At 42.2% G+C, this 25,618-nt stretch overlaps 1 protein-coding gene and 1 pseudogene across 1 annotated transcript in view; one reads left to right on the top strand and one right to left on the bottom strand.

Annotated features, from left to right (window-relative positions):
- The window catches only part of Cacng3 (calcium voltage-gated channel auxiliary subunit gamma 3), a 94,681-nt gene that overhangs the window by 10,861 nt on the left and 58,202 nt on the right, over positions 1 to 25,618 (top strand). The window lies entirely within an intron of this gene.
- On the bottom strand, positions 11,492 to 14,858 carry LOC109683733 (inactive polypeptide N-acetylgalactosaminyltransferase-like protein 5; annotated as a pseudogene).

Below are 25,618 nucleotides of genomic sequence, written 5' to 3'. Positions count from 1 at the left end.
GGCAGAGGTTACACTCTAAGAGATAATCAGATCTGAAGCGAGGAACTCCGGCCTAACCACCCCCACCCTGAAGGTGATTTTTCCACTTAGAGTCCCTGGGCTCAGATGTGGGGACATCTCGTTGGCTTGAGAATTCCAACACGGGCAAAAAGTCAGGGAGATCCCCCCGACCCACGTCAATCAACAGGTGGGACATGGTGGCGTGTGTCAAGGTGTATGGGAGGTACAGGTTGGAGGACCTCGGTCAAAGGGTGGCCCCAGCCAAAAGCGTGAGACCCTATCAAAAATAAACTAAAGCAAAAAGGGCTACAGGTGTGCTCGAGTGATAGAGTGCTTGCCTAGCAAGACTGAGGCCCTGAGTTTGAACCCTAGTACCACAAAATAAAGTCAGAAAGAAAAGAAATAGGGACTTCTAGTTTGGAACTATAGATTTCTTCCAAATTACCCTGAAGCAGGAAAGGTGGGCTGCAGTGAGGTGAGGGAGTGAATTGTACATAATGTGGTCAAAACAGGCACTCTTGAGAAGGTGACATGTAAATCAAAATATGAAGGTGGTGAGGAACCAAGCCAGGTGGCTATGTAGCATTCTAAGCAGAAGGAACAGTGAGTGCAAAGGCCTGAAGGTGGGCTGTCCCTGATGTTCAAGTAAGCAATGCAGTGGAAGAGAGGCAGCAGGGAAGAGAGAAGCAGATCAGCTGAGGATCTTGAAGGTTAGATCATGTCGGGGTCTTGAGAGAGTTGTAATGACTTCGAACAAACTGTGGAGAACTTTAAGCCCAGGGATGACATGTTTTAAGTCTGCCACACTTGAGTCTTCATCTTGGCTCCATCATGGGCTCCAGGTTTCCCTGGTACCTCCCTTGCTTCCCTCAGACTTAGCATGAGCACGGAGGTTCACTCCTGTAATTCCAGCTAGGTGAGAGGTATGGGTAAGAGGATCAAAGTCTGAGGTACGCCCTGGGGCAAACAAACCCTACCTGAAAAATAACTAAAGCATAGAAGGCTAGGGTTTTGGCTGAAGTGGTAGGGTGCCTGCCTAGCAAGCACAAGGCCCTGAGTTCAAACTCCAGTACCTACCCCCTGCCCCCCATAAGAACTTTAACTTGGGGCATGGAGGAGAAATGACCCAAGCCTTGTATGCACATATGAATAATAAAACAATAATAATAATAATAATAAAAGAACTTTAACTTTAGTCCTTAAAACTTTTTCCTCTACCCTGCCCTTGGCCTTCTCTAGGATACCTTGTCTTCCATCTTCCCCAGAAGATAAGCTCCTGGTCCCTTATTATTTTCAGTGTTTTGGTTCTCATCGTGGGGAAATGGGGCAAAAATCTGCATCACTGTGGAAACTTCTAATGCTCCCTGAATCCTGCAATGCTCTTAGAACCATCCTTCCTGCTGGGCAGCCCCTTCCTAACCTTCAGACTTCCCTGCTCTCGCTGGCATCTGATCCCCTGAAGGACCGCCTACTCAGCCTGGAGATCCAATCAGGGATGAGTGATTTGCATGTGGAGGCCCTGGGGCCTGGGTTCTCTGTGCTGTAAGTGCTTACCATGCAGTCACGCGGTGCTAGGCACCATGCTAGGTCCTGAGGATCTGGCAGAGAATGAGGCTGTCACCGTTCCTGTATTGCTGATAGTTGTGTGGGGAAGATGCTGACAGGAGGGGGTACCCAGGTGAGCAGCGCATGAAGCTCCTGCAGCTTAGAGTAGGAGGGCCTGGATTAGTCAGTGCCGGGGTTGTCATGGAAATGTTCCCTTGTTAGGATGGTGAGTCCTCGTAGTGCCTGGCCCTCAATAGGTACTCAGAAACACGTTTGCCAAGCACAGCGAAAGGCTCGTGTAGAACATGCACACACTTACCTGTCCTAATGCTGAGGGCAGAGCACACAGGACGTTGGCGTTCCTGGTGTCTCACCCTTTAGCCGAGCAAGGTAGGGGAGCTCCTAGGGGAGCCCCAGTCCATGGGGAGGCCTGGGGACTGATTTTACTTTTTACTTTTCTTTTTTTTTTATTTTTGAGCTTAACAAAAAAATCCTGCGTATTTATTATTATACTCTGCGAGTGACCTCTTCCCTATTGTATTTTGTTTCTTTGTTTCGTTTTGCTTTGCAGTGCGAAGAACCCAGGACCTGTGCATCCCTCTACCTCCAAGCTACACCCCCAGCTCTTGCATTTTCTTCATTTGAACACTTTTAAGATAGGAAAGTAATGCAAAAACACTCTCCCGACATTGTACCCTCGCTTGATCTCAGCTCAACCTCCCTTCCCCAAAGTGCATGCTACTTCCAGTGTGATGAATAGCTAATGAGTACGATTTTCCTATTTTTCTGCTCTACCAAGTTCAAATTCTTTATAATTTACTCAAATGCTTTTTAAATTTTATATAATAATTTATTAAGATACTTAATCACTCACACCATTTTAAGAAATCAAATCACATAGAAGAGGTTTTCAGTGATAATCATCCACCTCGAGGCCACTGTCTTTCTCTCTCCCAGACCTCTTCCCCAGAGCATGGGTTGTCTTAACCGTTTCTGGCTCGGTTCTTCTAGTTGTTACATCCATAGCTCTAAATAATATGTTCTCCTTCTCTTTCTTGATTTATAAGCTATTGACTTCCTGCCATGAAAGGTGAGGGTTTAGCTACCTCACCCCACCCTCTGTATTGATTAGCTTTCTAATTTTTAAAAACAACATAACTCTTCATTTCTTTTTCTTTCTGCCTTGGGTAGGATGTTTTTGCTTCCCACTGTACAGAGCTAAGAGGTTCACCTTCCCCATTTCCACCTGCCCATGGCTGTTATTTGGATTTTCACCTTTTCATGGTCTTTCCACTCTGTGACAATGATACCATTGCCTCTGTGGTGGGTGATAGATTGATTCTGAAGTTTGAAAACCAGTGAACACAATTATGATTTTGGAGAAAGTGTTCAATGCAAAGCTGAGTAGTTTTCTGGGGTTATAATTTCCTCTTTGTGGTTTCAATGTCAAAATCTCTGAGTCACCCAGAGAAAAATGTCCAAGTGAAGTCTGCTACTACTTGCTCAGTTGCTCAAAATCATGTCCTATATATGTTTACATCATATTTGGATTTTTTGGTACAATTTTCATCTTTCTTGGAGTTTCTGATTGATCCAAAGGGCTTTAGAATTGGTCATTTCAAAACAGTATGAGACTTTTAAAAATTTAACCCCTGTGTTAGTCAGGGAGGAGTTTCCTGGAAAAATTACTCCTCCTTTTTTCTTGTTTCCTTGGTAGAATCTACTGGTTAAGAATTCAACTTCTACCATTAGTTTGCTTGAGCTCAAAACCCAGGTCAACCACACATGGCATGTGACTCCCCTCTGAATTTCAGTTTCCTGGTCTATAAAAGGGGAATTCTCATTGTACTTACTCATAGGGTTACACAACAGGGATCTGATATGTAAGCACTTACAACAGTGCCTGACACACATGCTAAGTTGGCATTGGTTTTTACCATTTTCCCAGGATTAATACAGTGGACAGAATGTACCTATCTGCACTGTTCTGCTGACATCAGGAAATCATCTGGGCCATAATTGCCATTGCTTTTAGTCCCCAAGAGTCTTCATAAGTCTCAGAGGAGAATGAAATGAAGCCAATGATACAGTTGATGGAGACCCTGCCAGGGAACTGGATTCATGGTCTTTGGTGACAAGTCTTGGGCCTCTTTTCCTACTGGTTGGTAAGGGCGACCAAACCTTAGGAAATCTATGTTCTAGAATATTCCCAGGTAAGCCACACTAGGAAGCCATTAGCACTTAATAAATAACCACAGCAAATGCATACTGAGTGCTTCTGTTCATCTTTCTTAAGTCCTCTAAAGAGCCCTGTGGAGTATTATACAGTTCTCAAAGTATGGACTGCTAACCCCTAGGGTGAGGGACACTGCCCAAGGTCCTTCCAGGAGGTCAGCAAACTGACACCGTTTGAGAGAAGTAAGAAGATATGACTTGCCTTTTGCACCATGTTGCCATTTGCAATGATGACATAACACAACTGTTGTGGGTAAAACTGCCAGAATTTGAGCACAAATCCAGGTGGTGGCTCAGTAGTCACTGTGTGTCACCACCTCTCATGCACAGTGAAAGAAAATGCTAGTTGTGCTTTAAAATGTCCCTAATGAAACAGTTAAAAAATGTTAATTTTATTAAATATCAGGTGTCGAGTACTAAATTTTAATATTCTGTGTCACAAAATGGTAAATACCTGTGAGCATATCAGCTGCAAAACTGGCTGGGTGGGGGGGTCTAAGCAAAGGCCCTGAGTTGCGAGCTGAACTAGCTACTTTTTCCCATGGAATACCATATTTACTTGAAAGAATGACTGACAGGAAAATTATGGTTATTTAGGTTGGGGTATCTGGCAGACATTTTCTCAAAAATGAGCTAAGGGAGCCTGTCACTTCAAAGAAAGCAATTGACAGTATTTGTTGCCAAGGATAAAATTCAAGGTTTCAAGTGAAAATTACAGTTTTGGAAAACTTGTATCGGGCCCCTTGAACTGCCTTCTTTTTCTTCCTCTTCCTCTCTTTCTCCTTCTCCTCCTCCTTTTAAATACTATGTAATGATTTGTGCCTAATTTAAAAGATGTGCATAACTCAATGAATCAAGATTTTTTAAGCCAGGCACCATGGGTCACACTTGTAAGCCTAGCTACTCAGGAGGCAGAAATCAGGAGGACTGAGGTTTGAAGCCAGCCCGGGAGAATAATTCGCGAGACCCTATCTCAAAAATACCCATCACAAAAAAGGGCAGGTGGAGTGGCTCAAGGTGTAGGCCCTGAGTTCAAACCTCAGTTCCACAAAAAAAAAGATTTCTTAAATGCACAATGTTAACAAAATTATGCCTGAGTAAAAGACTCAGTAAAGATGCAGGATTAGAAAATGAATTTTCAAGTGCTAGAACATGAGAAGTTGGTTAATATGGCTTCATAATGTACATTGTAAACAGCCTTTAGGAGTCTACCACTTGTTGGGTTTTGGTGTAGTATCAAAGAAGAATATCCCTAATTATTTTCAAAGGTTATTCAAAATACTCTTCTGTTGGCAAATCACATGTTTGTGTGAGGTTAGATTTCCTCACATACTTCAACCCAAACATCTGGCAGCTGACCAAATACAGTAGCAGATATGAGAATATGTCTCCTATTAAGCTGGATATTAAACCGATTTTCTAAAAAATGCCACTCTTCTCATTTTTTTGTTCTGGAAAAAAACCAAATGCCACTCTTCTCATTTTTTTGTTCTGGAAAATAGATTTTCTCACATAAATATATGTTAACATGCAACCAGATTTGTCATCATTTTCAAATAAGTATTTTTTAAGAATTGAGTTTCTTTCTAGTATAAGAAATATCAAATAAATATAATCCACACAAACATGAACTCAATAGTTTCTGTAAGTGTAAAGGAATCTTGAGGCCAAAATTTTAGAGCCTCTGCCACAGCTGCATTTTAATCCTGTGAACAAACTTGAAATGGTTAAAGAGAAAAAGAAGAAAAATACTGTTGTCAGGTTTTCTTCTAGTTCTGCCTTTTCTTCTCCAGTGGGAGATGAAACACAGTTCTTTTGTGGGCTCTGACATCTGTGTTTTTGCGTTCTCTTTAGCTACGCTAAGCCATTGTTTTGCCATCACCAGAATATATGATAGCATATATCACCAGGATATATGGTGTTGGAGGTTCCAACACGCCCTAGAAGAGGTGCCTTTGATTAAAATGCAACCCTGCTGATAGAAAGTTTGACAGGGTCTGGAGGATTTGTTGCATCTTGTGTCTTTGTTCACAAACACTTAACAAGCTCAACCATGACTAACAAAGAGCAGAGTTACAACTCACAAGAGGGATGAAGCAATGAACAAGAGGAATGAACTGAGGTTCCTCAAGTGTTTCGTGAATGGGGATTTACATTTGCAAACTGCTCACCTTCGAAGCCTAAGATTAATTAAAGCCACTGGTGTTCAAGGATAGTGCCTGTATGGGATGGATGGGACTATTGAATGGTCACTAAGCAAACATTCTTTTGGCCAGTCCCAGTGCATAGCTCTCTGGGAAACAAAGAGGTAAGAAGGAGTCTGGGTCTGCTGCAATGTCTTTCTGTTTGCTTGTTGTCTGGCCAGTACCAGAAGTTCCATCTTTTCATCAATCCATGTGGTTTGGTTAGCACTGACCCCAGACTGGCTCTCAGGATGAGCAAGTGACCTTGGAAAGACCTTGAAGATCATCATAAGCCATGTGATTCTCAACATGAATACTGACAATGTCTGTAGGCATTTTTGATTGTCACAATTTGGGGGAGCACTACTGAAGTTAGTTGGTGAGACCAGGGACATTATTAAACATCCTGCAGTGTGTAGGACAGCATCTCCCCTCCAAGCAAACAACTATGGGGTCCCAAATGTTAAGGATACCAAGGTTGAGAACCCTGATCATACGGTAATGGGAAGCCGTTGAAGGGTTTAAGCAGAGGACAAGTGATCTCAATTGATGTTTGTAGAGCAGAGTTGGGTACCATGGGGAAACAGATCAGGGTGGAGCAGGGAGATAAACCAGGTGCCTATTGCAATGACCCTAGTAAGAGAAGATTAGAATTTGAAGGTGGTATGATCTGGAAATATACATTTGGAAATTGTCAGTGGAAAAGGGCAGAGCTTTGGGTGTGGATGAGAACCTCCTATAAGGCTGTGAAAAATAAGAGTATAGGTCCAAAGACAGAGTCTTTAGGACATCCACAGACAGCAGGTGACACTAATAATGCTATCTATTATCATTTGAGAGTTTATGTGTAATCAATACACATTTGACTCGTTTAACCCTTTTAATCCCCTGTTACAGATAAGAAAGTTTAGGCACAGAGAGATTAATCATCCTCTCACACACAGGTATCTCCCCAGACAGAACTTGAACTCCATGACCTGCCCCTGTGACTACTTAACTGCTTTCCTGGATTGAGAAGAACCTTTCAGAAGAAAAATCACAACTCTCATAAAAGTTGAAGGATACAGGAGGGTTAGAGAGATGAAAGGAGTAGTGTTCTAGGAAGAGGGAACAGCATGTACAAAGTCCTCAGGCTAGATGGAGTGTTGTATGAGAAAGAATCCAGAACATTCTGTAATGGCTGTAGCACAGTGTAAATTCATGGGTTGGGTGAGTGCTGGAGGGTAAGACTGGAGAAATTGATGGGGCCATGCCCTGCTGGTCCTTAAGAGGTACTTCTAGCTAGACTTTATCCTGGGGACCACAGGAATTCTTTAGCAAGTTTAAAATTAAAGTGTAAAATCTGACATTGAGGCCCATTCTGCTTGGAATGTGGAAAACAGGCTGGGGAAGGGAAGTGGATTACTTGAAGACTGGTTGAAAGACCTTAATGCAATAATCCAGTAACAATGAGGGATTAGGGAGGTGGCAGTAGTGACGGAGACATTGACCATCACTCTGGGAGATACTTAAAAGCTGGAACCAACAGAATTTCCTGATTGCTGCATGTGAAGGGTAAGAGAGAATGAGACCAAGGACTCCTGATTTTCTGGCATTAGTCTTTGGATGGATGGTGATGCCTGTTAGAGATGGGAAATTTAGTGATGGAGAGTGGGGGAAGGGGAGTTAGGCTTTGAACATGTTGACTTTGCAGCATCCTAGCTAAGCTTCAAGTTAGGTGGGAAGTTCTGATATACACTGCTGCAGAACCCATAGGGATGTCTTGTCAATTAACTTCACCGATACAGCTGTACTTTTGATCAGCAAAGAGACAGACAAGTACAGTCCAACCTCTGCTAACTGTAATGGAGACAACTGGATGAAAGGCCACTAGATGACATTCTGTGTGACAGATTAACTGATGTTAAAAGTCTGAATGCAGCCTCGGAAGGTCACTGCAGCCTAATTGAGCACAGGTAGAGTTTACTAGGTCGTGGAAAGGCAGTTGTGCAGATCCATCATTTCAGCCCCCTCTCCTTCTATTTCTGACTTTCTGGGTTTGAGTGAATATTAAGGAACCCTTTCATAAATAGTGACCTTTTGACATTTGAAATGATGGCTCTGGCTAATTTTCATTCCAGCTCTGGGGCCTGCAATGAAGGTCATGAGCTTGAAGCTCTTGACTTGTCTCTGGCCCCGTGCTCTTGACTCTAATTTGGAAAAGGGCAGTGTTGTTATCATCTTTAACATGCCCATCATTCGGGTGAAGGATCGCCATTCATAATTGTGTGACCACACGCTAAGGATGAGAAGGTAATAAGATTATGTTAACACAAGGCCAGACACAGTCTGTTCTGGAGAATTTGGGAGTATTTTGTCTAAATAATACTGTTGTTTTACCTAGAATTCACTGAGTTATAAGTGACAAAAACCCAAATTCTAATGGACTTAAGAATGGAGACAGACAGGGAGAGACAGAGAGAGAGAGACAAAAGGAAGCAGAGTCAGAGAGAGTGCTGTGTTGGCTCACACACCGGAATAGTAGTGGTATGGTTGAATGCAGGGATAAATTAACAAGTTCCACCATTTCTCCTCTCCCCATTGTTTCCTCTACTTCCTATCTGTGCACCCCAATTTGGAGCAATGGATGGGAGACCCAGAGATACAAGATGGCTAACATTGGCTCTCAGGGCTTCTTCTGTTCTTGAACCCAGCATGAGTATGAGTTTTGCTCCCAGCAAGCAATTCATTGGCTTCCCTTAACTGACATGCTTATTACTGAACACTGCAGACAAGGGGTTGCAAGGACTTGATTGGTCAAGGCATGAGTTCTGTGTTCCAGTCTTGGAGTTGGAGAACCATAGCTCCCCAGAGATAACTCTGAGGATAAATAGGAACCAGTATTGGTCAGTCACATTTCCAGCACTGTTCTAAGCATTATGCATTCTTTTTTTTTTTTTTAATTTTCTTCTCATGACAGTTTTTTCAGGTAACTACTACCTTCTTAATCATGAGAAAAAAAAATACAGTGCAATTAAGTAAATTTCCCAAGGCGACTCATTTCACTGAGGTCCAACTTCAAGCAATCAGTGGAAGAAAAGACTAGAATCCTATACCCATCCTTTCTGACCCTGCAGTAATGCAGCCTAAGAGCTTAGTAAATTTTTAGGAAGTACAGGCCTGGAGATTCTTATTGAACTTCTCACAGTCTTAGCCTGAATTTACCTACCACGATGACTCCTTCTTGCTTTCTGTGCTTGTTCTGGATGGTGCTGAGACTCCCAAGAACCTGGGCAAAAAAAGAAAAAAAATTAAAAATGTACTCTGAGATGTAAAACTGTAAATTAAGCTATTTGTAAATCAATGTATCCGTATCAAATTTATCTTTTATTAAATTCACACATACATATATATACATATGAACAGATCTATTTTCCAGAACTTTGTGGGTTTTAACTACATTCCTAATTTTGAGATTTGGTCATATCGCTGTTTGATTTAATGTAGCTTCAAAGACTCTTAATTACTAGAAGGGTCTGCTTTCTTAGTTCTTATAACTTGATTTTTCCCTGCACATTTTCCTACTATTCTGTCCAATTGCCAGAAACACTAGAATGTTAACAAAAATTTAATTAGTAGAGTTTATTGGGTTCTTCTTTAACACTTTCAGATTTCACGTTTAAAAACATATCTTTCATTATTCATGTTCTATTTTATGAATTGCAGAGAAATTTTAACATTTTCTTCATTCAAACCTGTGTATTTATTGGGGACATTATTTTTAGGCAGACTTGAATTTTTGGTAACTCTTGTTAATGGGTGGTACCTTCCAGAGTATTTCTAAGTATTACTGGCACAGGAGGAGGCTATTACTGACCTGTAGTTATCTATTGGGAATCCGCATGAACAGTCTTACTGGTGCTGATTGTGTTGTAATTACTGTTACTTGGTTTCCAGTTGCAGGACCATATCACCTACAAATAATAGAGCTTCCCCTCCCTCTGCCATCTTTCTTTTCAGACAGAGGTTCAGAGAATAATCTTAAATAATGGCAGTGTCCAAAGACCGCCTTGCCTTGTTCCTAACTGTAATAAATGCTTGTGAACAGTACTTGCCAAAGGGTGGTCACAGGGCCTAGTACCTAGATCCGAGTACATATCCTAGAATTTATACAAGCCCCATGGTCTGCTTTTTAGCTAACGCCTAAAGCAATTCCTGCCCGCTACAGTGAATAAGTCCTCCAGGGTTTTATCAAGAATTGGGGTGTTTGAAGATTTATCTAGATCTTTTTTCTTGTGCTATCAAAGTTTCTATTAAATGTCTAGCTATCTGAGAATTTTAATTCAGGAATGGATGTTTACATTTTTTTATTTCTTTTGAAATTATAAGGTTTTCTCCCACTCTTGCTTAGTAATAGGATAATTTGTATTAACACCATTCATATTAATAAACTACCTTTTATTCTTATATAAATCCTTTGGGGACATGTTTTACTTTTGATTATATAATGCAGAAATGGATTTTATAACATACAATTTAGGATTTTTCTATGTATTTATTGATGAACTTTGCTGATGGTGTGTCTTATGTGTGTGTTTTAGTTTTGAAACCAGAGTTGTAGTAATTTGATTAAATGATTTTCTATGCTCTGAATAGATTAAATACAAGTAAATTTTCATATAAACTCTCTGGGCCTGGGGCCTTTTTGAAAGGAGTTCTTTGATACCTCTTTGGTATCTTACGCCAATATCAGACCTTTTTCTGGAGTCATGTTTGTTTCCTAGGAGATCATTCACTTCATAGAAATGTATAAATGTTTTAGTGTAGAGTCAAACAGTGTGATTGTTTATCATTTATTTTCTTCCAATTCTGTCATTTTTTCTTCTCTATTTTCTCATTTTGTCTCCAACTGCATTTGTAATTGGTGTCATTTCTTCCAAGATTGTGCCATTAAGTTGTCTTTCAGTCTTCAATTTTCAGGCTTTAGGTTTGTAATCTCTTTCTGAGATTTTTTAATGTATTTTTAAGGAACTGCGAATTACTGTTTGAAGGCAGCTAGCCAAATGCCATTTTGAGCAATAAATTTTTGCTCCTGGGATTTTTTAACCCAGATTTAAATTTTTGTCATGTGGAGGTTGGCATGTTTTAATATGAAGATGTTCTTTTGGGGATTCCAATTTATATCGTTGCCCTCTCAGGTACGTGTTACCTGCCTATGTGATTGAATAGCTGGCCATGTCCGTACTCAACAAGTCATTGAAGTCATTGAACTGGAAAAGTTCAAGGATGTAGCTCTGCAGTAAAGTGAGCTGAGCACCTGCACCATGGGAGACACTCCTGAGTGTGAGCTCACTTCAGGTTCACTGAACCCACTGGTGGGGTCAGTGTTGTTCATTCCTGTTTTCCACACTCAGCAAAGTTTTCTCTGGCTTAGACACCATGTGATCTCGGGCATGCAAGGCTGAAAAGATGTGGCCTTTGTCCTCAGACTAGGAAGAAAATCTTTTCTTAGTTATGTGATCACCTGTGTCACAAAGTTACATATGCAATTACTTTTCTTGTGATTGACAGGCCACTCTGGTTGTATTCTCATTCCATTTCCCAGAATTCCATGACATCCCAAACTTGTCCTCTGATGCTACTTTGTGGAAGGAATAAGGGACTTTCCCCCTTTGTATTAATGAAGATGCTTTTGTTTTGTTTTGTTGGCTATCTATAGCTGTTTCCAACTCTGGAAAGATAGTCTATAAATCCCACTGAAATAAATTGAAACCCAATTGTTTCCTTAATTTTAATGTTTCCATAGGTCATGAATTTCAAAGGATTCAGAAGAAAAAACTTTTCCTTGCATTCCTCCATCCAAGTGTACACCAATCTCAGATAGTCATGTGTCACAGCTTTCCTGATTTCAAGATTATTTTTGGTGTGTTTTTTACTGGTATGTCTGACTTGAGAGCAAGGAGTTATAAACAGTTGGCCACCACAATACAGATCCTTAGTGAAAGTTCCACATTTTCTCCTCCTCAAAGATTCATGCCCTTATCTTGCTGTACAATTTTGTTAAAATAATGCTTCTGGGTGGCAAAAATTCCTCCTGCCATAAAGGTGATGGGATTGGTTTACTTCTGGTCCATCCATCTCATAAGAGAAAATATTATCCCATTTAAATGGCAGGTTACAGTAAATAGCTACCCTTACAACAGGAGCAGGTTTATATTCCAGGTCATATCATCAATGACATCCATCACAGGACACACTGCCTTCTTGGTGTCCTTGGTAATAGCATATTAAAGGGCTCCAGCAAGACTCTGTTCACTTCAAGAGGCTATCTAGGAATACCAAAATGTCCCCTGAAGCATGAGGTGCTTCAACCAGCCTTCTCAAATCAGCTTCTTTCCCTTTTTAAAAATTTCTTATTAACTTAATCTTCCTCCCAAAATTTTCAGGTGATAGTCTAGTTTTCCTTTTAAATGATCAAATTTGCTTGTGTTATCTACCAAAATAATTTCTTCAAGAAACTAGGGTAGAGTGAGATATACATTAGACACTGTCTGGAAAAAGGCAATGAATGCTTTGTTATGGAAGCAAATGATAGTGTGGTCAGTAGATAGATGAACTAAATAATATTTTCAAAGACTTTTTTATTTCTGGTGTCTGGCATCTTTCTCTCACTGCTCAGTCTTTTACTTATAATGACATTAAATCCATATTTTAAAAGTTCTGAGATCCTCACCTAGCATGTGTAAGTCCCTGCGTTCAGTCTCCAGCACATTTTGGATGTTTTAGTCAGCCATTGGTTAGACCATTGCTTTTGGACTTGGGTGAGGCGGCACATTACGTTGGGTGGCCAAGGAAGTCGCTCGCCTCAGGGCCGGAGGTAACAAAGAACTGCAGTTATTTTTTAGATTCACAAACACCAACTGTTTTTAAGTCCCCTGTTCAAAGACTGTAAGAGTAACCATTGAAACTATCCAACAATAGAAAAAAAAGTAATAATATACCCTTCTCTATTCCCGCCATGCTTCACCCTCATCCCCCACTCCAAAGTGATCACTTGTAAGATGTGCTTCCCCCACAATCCTGGTACCCTCATGTATTGGTTAATCTTGGTTGTCAACTTGACTGGATTGGGAGACACCTAGGAGATCAACAAAGCACACTTCTAGGTGTCTTTGCTGGTGTTTCCAAAGATGATTGGCACATGGAGCATCAAATGCAGGGGAAGGATCCATCCCATAGGCTGAGGATTCAGGAGGAACAAAAAGCAGAAGGAAGAGCCTGCCAGCACACTCACTCTCTGTTCTCACTACTTCTTGGTCACTGTGAAGTGAGCAGCCTCCTCTGCTCCATGTTTCTGTTCTCAAGCTGCTCTGCCTCACCTCAGGCCCAAAGCAATGGAGCTGTCATAGATTGAGACTTTTGCAACTATAAGTTTAAATATACCTTTCCTCCATTAACTTGTTTCTGTTAGGTGTTTGTCACCTTAAAACACGCATGCAAATACATGCAAGCAGTATTTTTTGCTCTTAAAAATTGAATCGCACTGTAGATATTATAGTAGTGTGCTACTTGCTTTTCTCTCTTAATACATCATGGATATCCTTCCAGGTCAATAGATAACTACAGATCCAATTTAGTCTTTGCAGTAGTGTTATATACTGCTGTACTGAATGGAGTCCCTTCAACTCATTCCATCATTTCCTTGCCACTGGGATTCACTTAATTTCTAGTTACTGTGTTGTTATTATTGTTGATTTCTTTTTTATACATGTGTGCTTGTATAGTGGTGCTTTTTTCTGGCTAGACTACCAGAAATGAGATTTATGATCAATTAGGATGTGAGTGTATAATGTTAATAGACACTGACAGATTATTATCCTAAAAGTTGTAGTTTATGGGAGATTATCAGGCAAATGTCTTAATTATTAAAACAAAGGACACACACATACAAAAATCAAAGATTTTTGCTTTGAACGGCGATCCCCCATTTTAGGTTGGAAATGGAAAGATGAGCCCTAAGTTTCAGTTAGCCTTAGCATCCTCTGTGGCCACCACCATGACACGAACTGTGACATTCACCTTGAACAATGCCTCTTGCTACAAGCCTTGCACTGGGCCTTGTTCTGGGAATGATAAAAACAATAGCAGTGCCATTTGCTGAGTACTTCCCGGGAATCGAGCTAGAACCTTAAGCCCATGTCCCATTTCACTCTTGCATTTATGTAAGAGATTGATACTATTACTGCCTTCATTCTAAAGAAGTAGAAACTGAGGCCCAGAAACATTAAATCACTTGTTCAAGATCACCTCAGGTAGGGGACATAGCTTGGATTTTTTTCAGTGCTTCCTGGCTCTAAGACCTCTGTTCTTCACCACTGTGTGGGGTTCCTTCCAAGGATGCCATGGCTGAGAGTCCCAATGTGACAGGAATGCTGATATTCACATTGAACAATGGCCAGGGCAAGCCTTGCTTCTTGTTCTAAAGGAGGTGTACTTCTGTATAAGGTCCTCACAGGGAGCCCCATCTCCAGGTAGGCTCTTTCTTGTCCAGGAAGAATTGAGTGAGCTCTCGAGCTCCCCAGGACAACATGGCTGCCATGTTTGCTTGCCCCTGCACACAGTTCAAAGGCCAGCTTTCTCTCCTCTCATTCTCTCTCTCTCTCACTCTCTCTCTCCGTCTTTCAACAGAAAACTGAAAAGAGAAACTGGAAACTTGGTTTGACTCTGATTCTCATGACAGGAAACAGTCATGGTTAGAAGTGTAGACTCTGGAATCAAAATGACCTGGGTTGGAAACCAACTTTTTAACCTTAAGTAATGGTTCTGAGATGCTCCAAGCTTCATGGTCCCTATGGCACCACAACAGTACCTTGTCTTCCTCCCTACCACAGCATCATCTCCTTGGGAACAGGTCATTGTGCCTCTTGGTTTACAGGGCCTCAGGAAATCTGCATAACACTGCAAACATTTCTTCCTGATAGTTAAATTCAGCAGCGTTTTCAAGGAGGTTGAGGGCTTATAAGGGGAGAGGGGAAATGAATTCACAGCTTTTGAGGGCTTACCATGTGTTAGGCCCCAGACCTTAAGAAGTAGGATCTCAACTCTGTGAGGTAGGCATAATTATTCCCATTACAGAAAGAGAAAAATGCAATTTAGTAGAGCTGGCATAACTTTGCTGTGACTACAGGGCTAGAATGGTGGTGGTGATGCTAACAATGATGACAGTGGCTATTATTTGAACATTTTCTAGGAATGCATTATGCAGACAGCTTTTTTTTGTGTACTGTTTCTTTTAATCCTCATGGCAACCCAACAAGTGAGTCCTATTATTGTCCCAAGTTAAGTGACATGTCAATGGCACTCAGTAAGTGTTGGAGCTTAGATTTGAACCCAGGTCTTTCTGATTCCTTAGAAGCATCTCTTTCACCTTGCTTTGGAAGAGAAGAATTTCATGGCCCTTATTCAAAGTTAAACACAGTGTCCTGGACCACTTCTCAAATGAAGTGTCATGCAACTATCCAGAAGGCCAGGTCTTTGGGCAAAGAAACCAGACTCTGTCCCAGCTATGGTCATCACTTTATCTTCTGGGCTCCCTAGGCAAACACTTCCACAGCAAGATTCTGCATCCTGTCTCATGACCACACATACTGCCTGTGCTCCCTGGAACATCTGTGGCTCACTACTTCTGTGAGTGATTCTATTTTCCACACATCCCCAGCTCGTTAGAAAGCAAGGCTCTTATTTGTTGGTGGATGTTTGCAATCTGAAGCCGAAACACCACAAAATGATGATTGAGCTGATTCACGCTGGAGGAGAGTCTGTGACACACACACACACACACACACACACAATTAGTGAGAACTGGTCTCTGGCACTTGATCCATGCCTTTGGTGACTTTGTCCACCAAGGGCTGGTTGGCTCTTGGTCATAGTTGCCCAGCTGGGAGCTTTTCATGCAGTGATGGTGGTCTTCATAGAGCCCACCAGCTGGGTGGCCACCTAACCAGATGAAGTGTTGAAGTCTTCAGGAAATACTTTGTCCACAAATGTAGTGAGGAAGCCTTAAATACACAGTTCCCCCACTACAGCCAACCCAGCTCTACAGGAAGAGCCTCCCCTCTCCTCCTCTGTGAATGCACCTTAGAACTTCCTCAGTGTTCCTCTCAGATTTTCCACTTCTGGTCTTTGGCCAAATGCAATCTTTAAAAATACACATTTGGCAGGAATCTGCAAAAAAATCCCTTCAGATTGTTATGTGATGGTGGGGAAAAGACACATTTTTTTTAAACTCTAAAAAAAGCACCTTAGCATTTTGTAGGCTTTTATAATTCTGAAACAGCTGAAATGCTAAAACTTTCAAGTTGGCAGGGTGGAAACTGAAATCTGCAAAGCTGGTTCCATTTGACAAGAGAGGAGCCGGCAGTTCCAAGGGGTCTGGTGAACCTGGGCTGGAGCCTCTGACACAATGGGGGAGGGTGTGCACTTGCAGGGAGCCCTTCACACCTGGGTCTCTGTCTCCCTTGCAGCTATCAACACAGCTCGCTCTGGGAGTCACTTGGTGTGAGTCAACACAGGCTGCTCCATGATGCTCCTAGCACAGGGACTCAGGCTATGGAGCTGGCACACCTGGACTTGCAGACTGTCTGATTCCATTACATGTAAACCGTAGGCCCTTATTCAACTACTTAATTTCTCTGTGCTCAGTTTCCTTCTCTGTAAAATGGGTTACTTAATGTCTTGGAGTTTTGAGTTTCTTCACCTGCAATGGGGATAATAATGATATTCATGGGGTTATTTTGAAAGTAAAATGAAATAATACAGGCAGAATATTTATCACAACCCAGCACTTACCAAGCATTCAATAAATAGCAACTAAAATAAATAGAATTTAGAATTTAGAAAGATGTGCAACTTCCCTTGATACCAAGATCAGACGCCAATATCTCCCTTCCTAAGAGAATGACATGTTATATAATAAAATATGGCATCTCAAATGGGGGCTGATGGGAAAATCCCCAAAGTAGTGGTGGGCAGACTCAGGAGCAAGACAGAAGTATGGATTGAGTCCTAGTTTTACCACTCAGGAGCATGAGACTTTCCTGGTACTCCTTTATCCACAAGTAGAGGAAACAATTGTCCCTCCCTTATAAGGCTACTGTGGACATGAAATGAGGTTACATATACCTCATGGAGGGTTCCTAACTGTTTTGACATGCAGTTAGCACTCAATAGCTGTGTTGTTGTTGTTGTGTGATGTGTTGATCCAGAATACCTGGGTGAGTGGGAGGTCTGTACATCCTGTGCCCCTTGCCTACATCTCAACCATACTTCTGGAAACTGCCATGTTACAATGCACTTGTAGACCACATACTTCAGAAAATGTTCGAGTGACATTATTTTGTCTTGTCATTTGCGTACAACTCATATGCAGTCACTCCTGGGACCCATGGGGGATTTGTTCCAGGACCCCTTGCAATACCAAAATGTACTAATACAAGTCCGTCATATAAAATGTATAGTATTTTCACGTAACCTATGCAATCTGCCCATATATCTTAAATCATTTCAAGATTACTTACAATACCTAATATAATGGAAATGCTATGGAAATAGTTGTTTAATGTATTGTTTGGAGAATGGTGACAAGAAAAATGTCTGCACATGTTCAGTACAGACACAGTTTTTTCTGAATGTTTTTGATCTGCTGTTGGTTGACTTGAATACCCAACCGCAGACTTAAGTCTACAAATCGAAAGTGGAGAAAATATCCTTTGGGGGAAGAAAGCAGGAGGCAGTAGAAGAACCTGGGCCTCAATGAAAGGTCATTTCAGCATCCTCCTTAGAAAAATTGTGTTGGCAAAAGGCAGATGATGGAATTGAGTTATTATGACTTGACGGTTAGGAGTATAGTATAAGTCATCAAACTGTCCTGGGTTAATGGCCTGCTTCCATCACCTACTGACCGTGTGACTTGAAAAAAGTTACTTAATGCCTCTGTGCCTCAGTTTCTTCATCTGCTAGAAAAAGAGAGCGACAATGAAAGTACAACTTCATGTGATTGAGATAAAGCTGAAATGGATCGGTCCATGTGAAGTGTATTCTACAAGGCAATGGTAAAGCCAGCCTACTGTTAGCTGTCAATATCCGGGAGTGAATGGAGTGAATGGAAGGGGAGAAGGCGGTGTGGGGGTGGGGGAAGGGCTAAGGAGGATGTGACTTTGAAAGGACGCAGAATGAAACAAACTTGTTTTAGGATGAGCCAGTGAAGAGAAAGACTGAGGCAAATAAGGGGGAATTACTGACAACGTAAGGACATGGGGGCGACAGAGGAGATGGGCTTCTGGGCACAGGTGGAACAGATAACCAGCCCACGAGGCAGAGGAAGGCATTCAGGATGAGCAAGGTGGCAGCTAAGTTTAGCTGGAAGGGAAGTCTTTGAATATGCATGTTCTGTCCCGTTGTGCCAAACAGCTCCGTTTTCCAGTTGTTTCCCTTCCCTTGGGGAGTCAAGGACCAGAAACAGTCATCATCAGGAATCCCTGTGTTGAGTGTAGTCTGTGCCCAATCCTTCTGGAACAGGCTACTAACTTCCTAGGCTCCTTTTAGGGAGCCAGAAAGGAGCTTATTTTCCCTTTGTTAAATTAAACTATGTGATTAGGAACAGTGGATCAGCAGGGACTCAGGTATTGATTCTTTTTTGACATTAAGACAGCCTGGTCTTCTGTCACAGCCTGTAGACAACCAGAAATGGGAGGTTCTTCTGGTCCTTTGCCTCCATCATCCCTGGAGCTCAAATTCCCTTCAGTCCTGCCCTCCCTCCCTTCCCACTCCTCCTCCCCAGCCTCTCTCTCCTCTCCCCTTCTCCCTTCTATATTGCTCTTCTCCGGTTCCCTCTTTATCTCTCCCACAAATCTATATTCAGTTTCTGTCTTCCAAAAAGAAAAAGTGAGTAGGAGGACAAATTGTTTAAAAGCAACGCAGCTATTTTAACAAAATGCTTTTTCCTTTGAATCAGTCCTAAGAAATTTGAGTAAAATCTAAGGCGGAATGAACTGAAAAATAATCATGAAAAAAAACTGAAATGAATTAGGAAAAAGAGCCTAAATTCGGTCCAGGTAGAACAGGGAACAGGAAAGAGAAGACACAAAGACTTGCAGGCTCAAAAGGAAACCAACCAAGGGCTTGATACAAAGACCTGAGAGCCAAGTCCATGGTGTTGACTCAGTTGTTTGGATGCTGAGCCCATGCCACACCAAACACCAGATGTTCTTGGAACATTTGGATGATTGCTTGTGTAGACGTGGTCATTCAGACCTTGCCCACTTGGATATGGTCCTCTCCTAAGTCAAGCAGTCCTTGTTCCTTGGATTTAAAAATCGTGGGCCTGTAAAGGATGTATTTTATACCTTTTCTTTTGGAAGAGCTAGAATCTTGGCTATAATCTCAGCTCTGCCCCTGTCTTACTCTGAGCCCTGAAATAATCATGTCCTTTGGGGGGGCTCCGTTTCTTTATCAAATGATAGGACTAGACTATACCACTAAGGGTCCTCCACCTCTAATGCCCAGCCTTTGGCTCTCTTAAGCAGCTGTACCTGACAGCCAGGTAAAAGCATGGACTTTGGAGCCACACCACCTGCATTTGAATATTGCCTCTGTGCCTGGCGGCTGTGAGTCTTTGAACAAACTACTGACTGAACTCTCAGGGTTCTTTGCTTCCTCCTCTGTAAAATGCATAACAATAACTTTCCCTCCCGTTCAGGCAAGTGTATCAGAATACAACTGAGTGAGAATAGAAGCGAAGAAGAATAGAATAGCGAAGGCTCATTAATAAAGATAAGAAGTGTATCACCTTTGGCCAGGCCTAGTGGCCCATGTCGATGATTCCAGCACCAGGAAGCTGAACTGGGCAGGGGGACTGTGAGTTCCAGGCCAGCCTGGGCTACTTGGCGAGACCCTGTCTCAAACACCAACAACAAAAAGTACATCACTTGCACACCTCCACCTGATATGAGTAATACGATGCTGTGATGCTCTCTACAGCTGACAGGGAAATCCTCTGCAGTGGAGGTGGGATTGTTGCTCTGATCCAGTTCCATGTCAGTTTCAGCTTGAGAAAGCTGAGGACCAAAGAGGCAAAACTCTCTGCCCAGCATCAGCCAGCAGATGTGTTTTAGTGCTCACAGAAAGTGCCAGGGAGAGTTAGTCAGGGGAAGACAGCTCTCCAACGCTCTGCATCTGGCTCTGGAGTCCATACTGGAAAGATCATGGGCAGGGAAAAACAAGAACAAACAACCAAAATAAAAAACTTTGATTCTTCCAAACCAACACAGCAGCTGTTTTCTCTTCCCAATCCTTGTGCCCCAGGTTCCCATTCATCTTCTTCCTCCAGCCTCTTCAGAATGTGTTTTCATAGAAAACTGTTTTCCTCTTGCCTTATCTCCCTTCTGAGAACATTTGCTGCTTCTGAAAAGATGGCTTCTTCCCACAAACCTGGTGCAGGCTTCCTTTTGCTTATCTGCAAACTCTTATCTTAGCAGAAGGCAGCAGAAAGCCTCCCCTCTAGGCAGCCGGGCCAGCCTCTCCTTGGCTTGGGAATGAGAAATCCCCGGATCAGTCAGCAGGAAGGGACACAGACACTGGCCCTGCTGGCCACAGAGCCGCCTGTGCCAAAGCCCGGGGGCTCCCAGTGCAGTTCATTAATGCTGCCCACAGGCCAAGGGAAAAGTGTGTCTGCTCCATCAGGCAGAAGGTCCGAGTTCCAGGGCACTGGAGGAGATAATTGTCTTTCTAGCCAGAGGACTCTTGGCAAGGGGGTCAAGTAGCTTACACACTCCAAAAAGTGTAAGCAGAAGAGATAATGAGGAAACCATATTGTCCTTAACTCCTGGCTAAACAAACAAAGAATATTTTGGAAGCAGCATGCTATGGTAGACAGAACAATGGGGGGTCTGGAAGGAGTGAGACCGGGGATCTTGGCAGTTATGAGAACACAGTGACAATTCATCTGGCAACATTAGAAAAATGATTCTTGTGTGTATGTGTGTGTGTGTGTGTGTGTGTGTGTGTGTGTGGTATGGGTGCTTGAACTCAGGGCCTACACCTTGAGCTACTCCACCAGCCCATTTTTGTGATGGGATTTTTTTCCCCAAACTTTTTGCCCCAGCTGGCTTCAAACCAGGATCCTCCTGATCTCTGCTTCCTGATTAGCTAAGGATTACAGGCATGAGCCACCTGCACCCAGCTGGGAAAATGATTCTTGCCCTCCATGTGTCATAGAACTAGTATAATAATTAAATATGATGCTAGGTGCAAAAGGCCTTTAAAGACTTAGACTTCACTCATTCATTCAGCCATCCATTCATTCAACCTACTGAATGCCAAGCACTGAAGATAAGGTGTTGCTAGGCAGGCATGGTCTCTGATATGCACATGTGCATGCAGGGTGTGCCCTAGTGGTTTGCAGCAGAGTTGTGGCTTCTCAGAGGACAAATTTTAGACCTCATCCATCTGCCAGTTCAGCAGAAGGTCAGATTTCTTCCTGAGTCTCTAGGTCTCTGCCTGGAGTCCAAATAGTCCAGCTTTCAAGTGAGTCCAGTCAGACTTGTAGCCTGAACAGGAGCCCAGAAGTGCTCCCCAGAGGAGAGGAAATGTCACACTCGATGTTAGATTCAAAATGAGCCTTCACTCTGCCAAGGGCCCCATTGTGCCTGCTGGGACTGGCAGAAACTCCAAATGGATTCCTAACCCGTAACTCCTGACGCTGAGGGGTCCCAGCTGCCAGAGATGAAGCAATTTCCACCCAGGCTGCTGATTCTGTCAGGTGTGAGTGATAAAAACAATGGACGTTTCTGAGTGATTTTATGATTTATAGACTAGCTATGTAGCTGAGAAAGCCTACCTCGTTAAAGACTGCAATGGTACACCTCTCTTCCCCGCATGCATGTGAGGGAAGAATAGTCTAGATTTTTCACACGTTAACTCACTGAATCCTAACACAACTCTAAGAAGCAAGCATTAGGATCTCCACCTTACAAATGGGACAAATGGGAACTGATGCTGAGAGAGGTTAAGCAACCCTTCTGGGTTACAGTCAGGAATTAATTGGGGGAGCCAAGATTTGAGTCAGGGCCATCACCTTTAACTACCATGCCCTACCGCTTCGAAGGAGGAAAAAAATTTTGCATGAGGTGCATCAGCTCAAACTAAAACAGACATCTTTAGATTCAGGTTCAAGTCTTCCCCCAGGCAGCAAGGTCAGAAGTCCCCCAGTATCTACCACTCCACAATTGCCGGTTCCCTCTCAGCGATCCTGCTCCTGGCCTTGTCTCCTTCTAACCTCTGTGTGACTCCTTTTAGGGTTCTGTATCACTCTCCCTCACACCATTAGAGCAGTTTTCCTTGATGGCTTTGCATGAGTTTACATCTTGGTTTCTTTCTGTAAATTTGTCTTCTGCACTCACAGTTCTTCCAGACCTGCATATCAACCATCTGTCTTGCAGAAAACAAAATTAAACCTCTTCCTCACCAGACTCCCAACTGTGCACAAAAAAATTAATCAATTACAGTTGTGATAAGAGCTGCAAAGAAGCAGCTCAGAGGTCTGTGGCTGCTGCTGTTATCGCTGAAGACACTCCTGAGCCATTCTCTGGAAAGGAAAGGCCAGGCTTGCTGGGATGTGTGCTCATCCTAGGGATAGTTCAAGGTCTCCAGGCTCTCTGAAATAGCTTTTCTTTCTTTCTCTCTCCTCTTAAGTGAAGATATTCAAGAATTAACCCTTCTTCTCCCTTTGCTTATGACACTACTACTGTGTCTGAGTAACTAATGTCCTGTTATAAAATTGAGATTCTCAAAACACTTTCAAAGGATCTTCTTGGTGCCTCTTTGAGTCACAGGTGATAGATGGATCTATCTATCCATCTATGTATATTCTTTGTTACTACAGAAGCAATCATTCTTCATTATAGAAAGCTTAGAAAATAAGAAAGTTTTCAGTAACCAGTAATACGTATCCTTATATTCTCTTAGTTCAAAAATAACCCCTATCAGGTATATTTACATTTTCTACTTTATGTAGTTATCCCTTATTTTTAACTAAATGGAGTTAGACTATACATTTTTGGTAATTTACTTTTTCACTTACTAAAACATGATGATCATCCTTTCTACATCAAGAAATATTTCGCTTCACTTTTTAATGATAGCATTTCATTGTATGACATACCATAATTTATTTATTTAGCTAACCCTAGTTACTGAGTGCTTAATCTGCTTCCAATTAAAAACAATAGATACACAAGTATATGTCATTGTAATTAAATTCTTGCATGCATTCATAATAATTTCCTTATGATCAAACTTCTAGAACTGAAATGACTGAGTCAAAAAATTACATCTTTAAATAATAGGTTTAGATTTACAGAAAAACCTGCAAAGATGATACAGAGAGTACCTGTCCCCATCATTTCCTGTTGTTAAGATCTCATATTAATATGACACATCTGTTCTAATAATGACCTAGCAGGGACAATCAGTATGGAGGAAAGTGGGCCCTTTTTTCTGATGTGCTTACTGTTTACCTGACATCTCTTTCTGGTCCAGAATTCCATGTTTTGTTTAGGCTCCTCTAGGCTGTGACAGTTTCTCAGATGTTCCTTGTTTATGATGATGACCTTGACATTTTTGAGAAGTACTGAACAGTGATTCTGTAGACTGTCACTCAATGTGTCTTTAGCTGCACTTTCTTGTGCGTACACAAGGAGTTTCGGGATTAGAAGGGGATGACCACAATGGCGAAATGTCCTCATCATTTTGAGTGATGACATCATTTCGACATGACATCATCACTGATGGTGTTAACCTTGACCACCACCTGTGAGGTTACTCACTGTGGAGTTACTCTCTTTTCTCTCCCTTTCCCACTGCGCTCTTTGGAAGGTAGTCATTATGCCCAGCCCACACTGTAGTCTGGAATTAGGCTGCCTCCTTGAGGCAGCTGTACTGACAAAAATTACTGGGAATTCTACACATTTGTCTCTTGTCCTCCACTTACTTATTTATATGAGCATGGCTGCATAGTTCTTTTATACTTTGGGTTATAGTCTGTTACTATGCTACTTACTCTGTTGTATCAAATTGGGCGAATTTGGTGTTGGGAGCTCTTTCAGTTGGCTCCCAGGTCACTGTGATGTACCTCCATCTGTTTGTGTTTTAAACACTTCCTACCTTTCTGACACTGCGAGACACTCCAGGCTCACCTTGTCTATTCTCTGCATAGGTCCTAGCAGTCATTTCTCCAAGGATCCTGGTTCCTTCAGCTGGAGAAGGGTGTTAGACACCAAGATCTGGGTGTTGGGTGTGCTCATTGCCACCTGGCTACTGTTGGGACACAGTTTAAGAATAGATGTGCACATACTAACCTGTTCATAGGGACATATTAATAATTAGTTCTACATTTACCCAACCGTGTTTAGCTTAAGCACAACATGCCTTCAACTGATATCTCCATTTTGAAAGCAGTATCACATGGTTCATTCTAGCCTCGCCCCTCCTTGAAGACAGCCATATTTTAAAGGCCTTTGATTTATATTGCCACATTGCTTTTCATGAGCTTTTGGAGACATGGGGAGAGAGTTGCACCCGCGCGCGCACACACAGAGGATAAAATGGTGTATCTCTCCTTGGATAACATTTCTCAGGGGACTTGGAGTTCTTTTGCTTCAAGAGATCAAAACCTGAAAGTATGCAACTCACCCACTCTGAGAACCGGAGACCATTAATATCAAAGAACTCCAGATGGAAAGCTGGGGCTATTTCTATGCTTATTTCTCACTTTGTAGATTCTTCTTTTGAGCTATGACTCAGGCCTTTTGATCTGAACTGCTTCCAAACTGCCTTTTTACATCTCAGATAAAGAGCTTGTCTTTTGTTCCCAACTTGTGAACCATGGACCTCATGGGCAAACAGTGGATCATAACCTCAGGTGCCCAGAGACACCAGGAGGGGTGCATAGGAGAGAAGGGACTGGATAGGGGCTATGGCAAAGAGGAAGTTACATGGTCTATTATAGGAAAGAGGCCCATTGCTGCCAGGTCTTCTGACTTTTTGGGAGAAACCAAAGTCCCTATTTTTGCACAAACTGTTACAGTTGTTAGATGTTAGCTATGATTATCCATCTCCCCTAAATGTTGCAAGAGACAATGAAACCATGTTCTCCACAAGGACCAGCCATTTGGGATCTTGGAACCTTTACTCTCTCATTGATAGACAAAGAAGAACAACTCACTTATGTGGGGATCATATTCAAATGGGGTTTTAAAGACTCAAGAATTTGGGTGACTCTGGGTCATTTTATCTTGTAAAAATTTCCTCCTCCCTTCCTTCCTTACTCCCTCTCCCTTCCTCCTCCTCCTTCTTCTTCTTTTTCTTTTCTTCCTTTTTCTCTGTCTCTTCCTCCCTCTTTCCCTCTCCCTCCCTCCATCTCCTTCTCCCTCCCTCCTTCCTTCCTCTTCCTGTCCCTCCCTCCCCCTCCCTGTTCCTTCCTCTCTCTCTCCCTTTCTCCTCTCTCTCTCCTGGACCAATGAATTCCCAGTCAACTTAAAATGTAGATTCTTCAAAGGTTGAGTAATTAACACTGGAGCTTAGCAAACCAGTGGAGGAACAGATGAGGAAACCCCAAA

The sequence above is a fragment of the Castor canadensis genome, chromosome 17 (genome assembly GCF_047511655.1).
Source record: "Castor canadensis chromosome 17, mCasCan1.hap1v2, whole genome shotgun sequence".
Lineage (NCBI taxonomy): Eukaryota > Metazoa > Chordata > Mammalia > Rodentia > Castoridae > Castor > Castor canadensis.
Note: the sequence above shows the minus strand (reverse complement) of the source record. Positions and strands in the feature narration are given on the sequence as shown.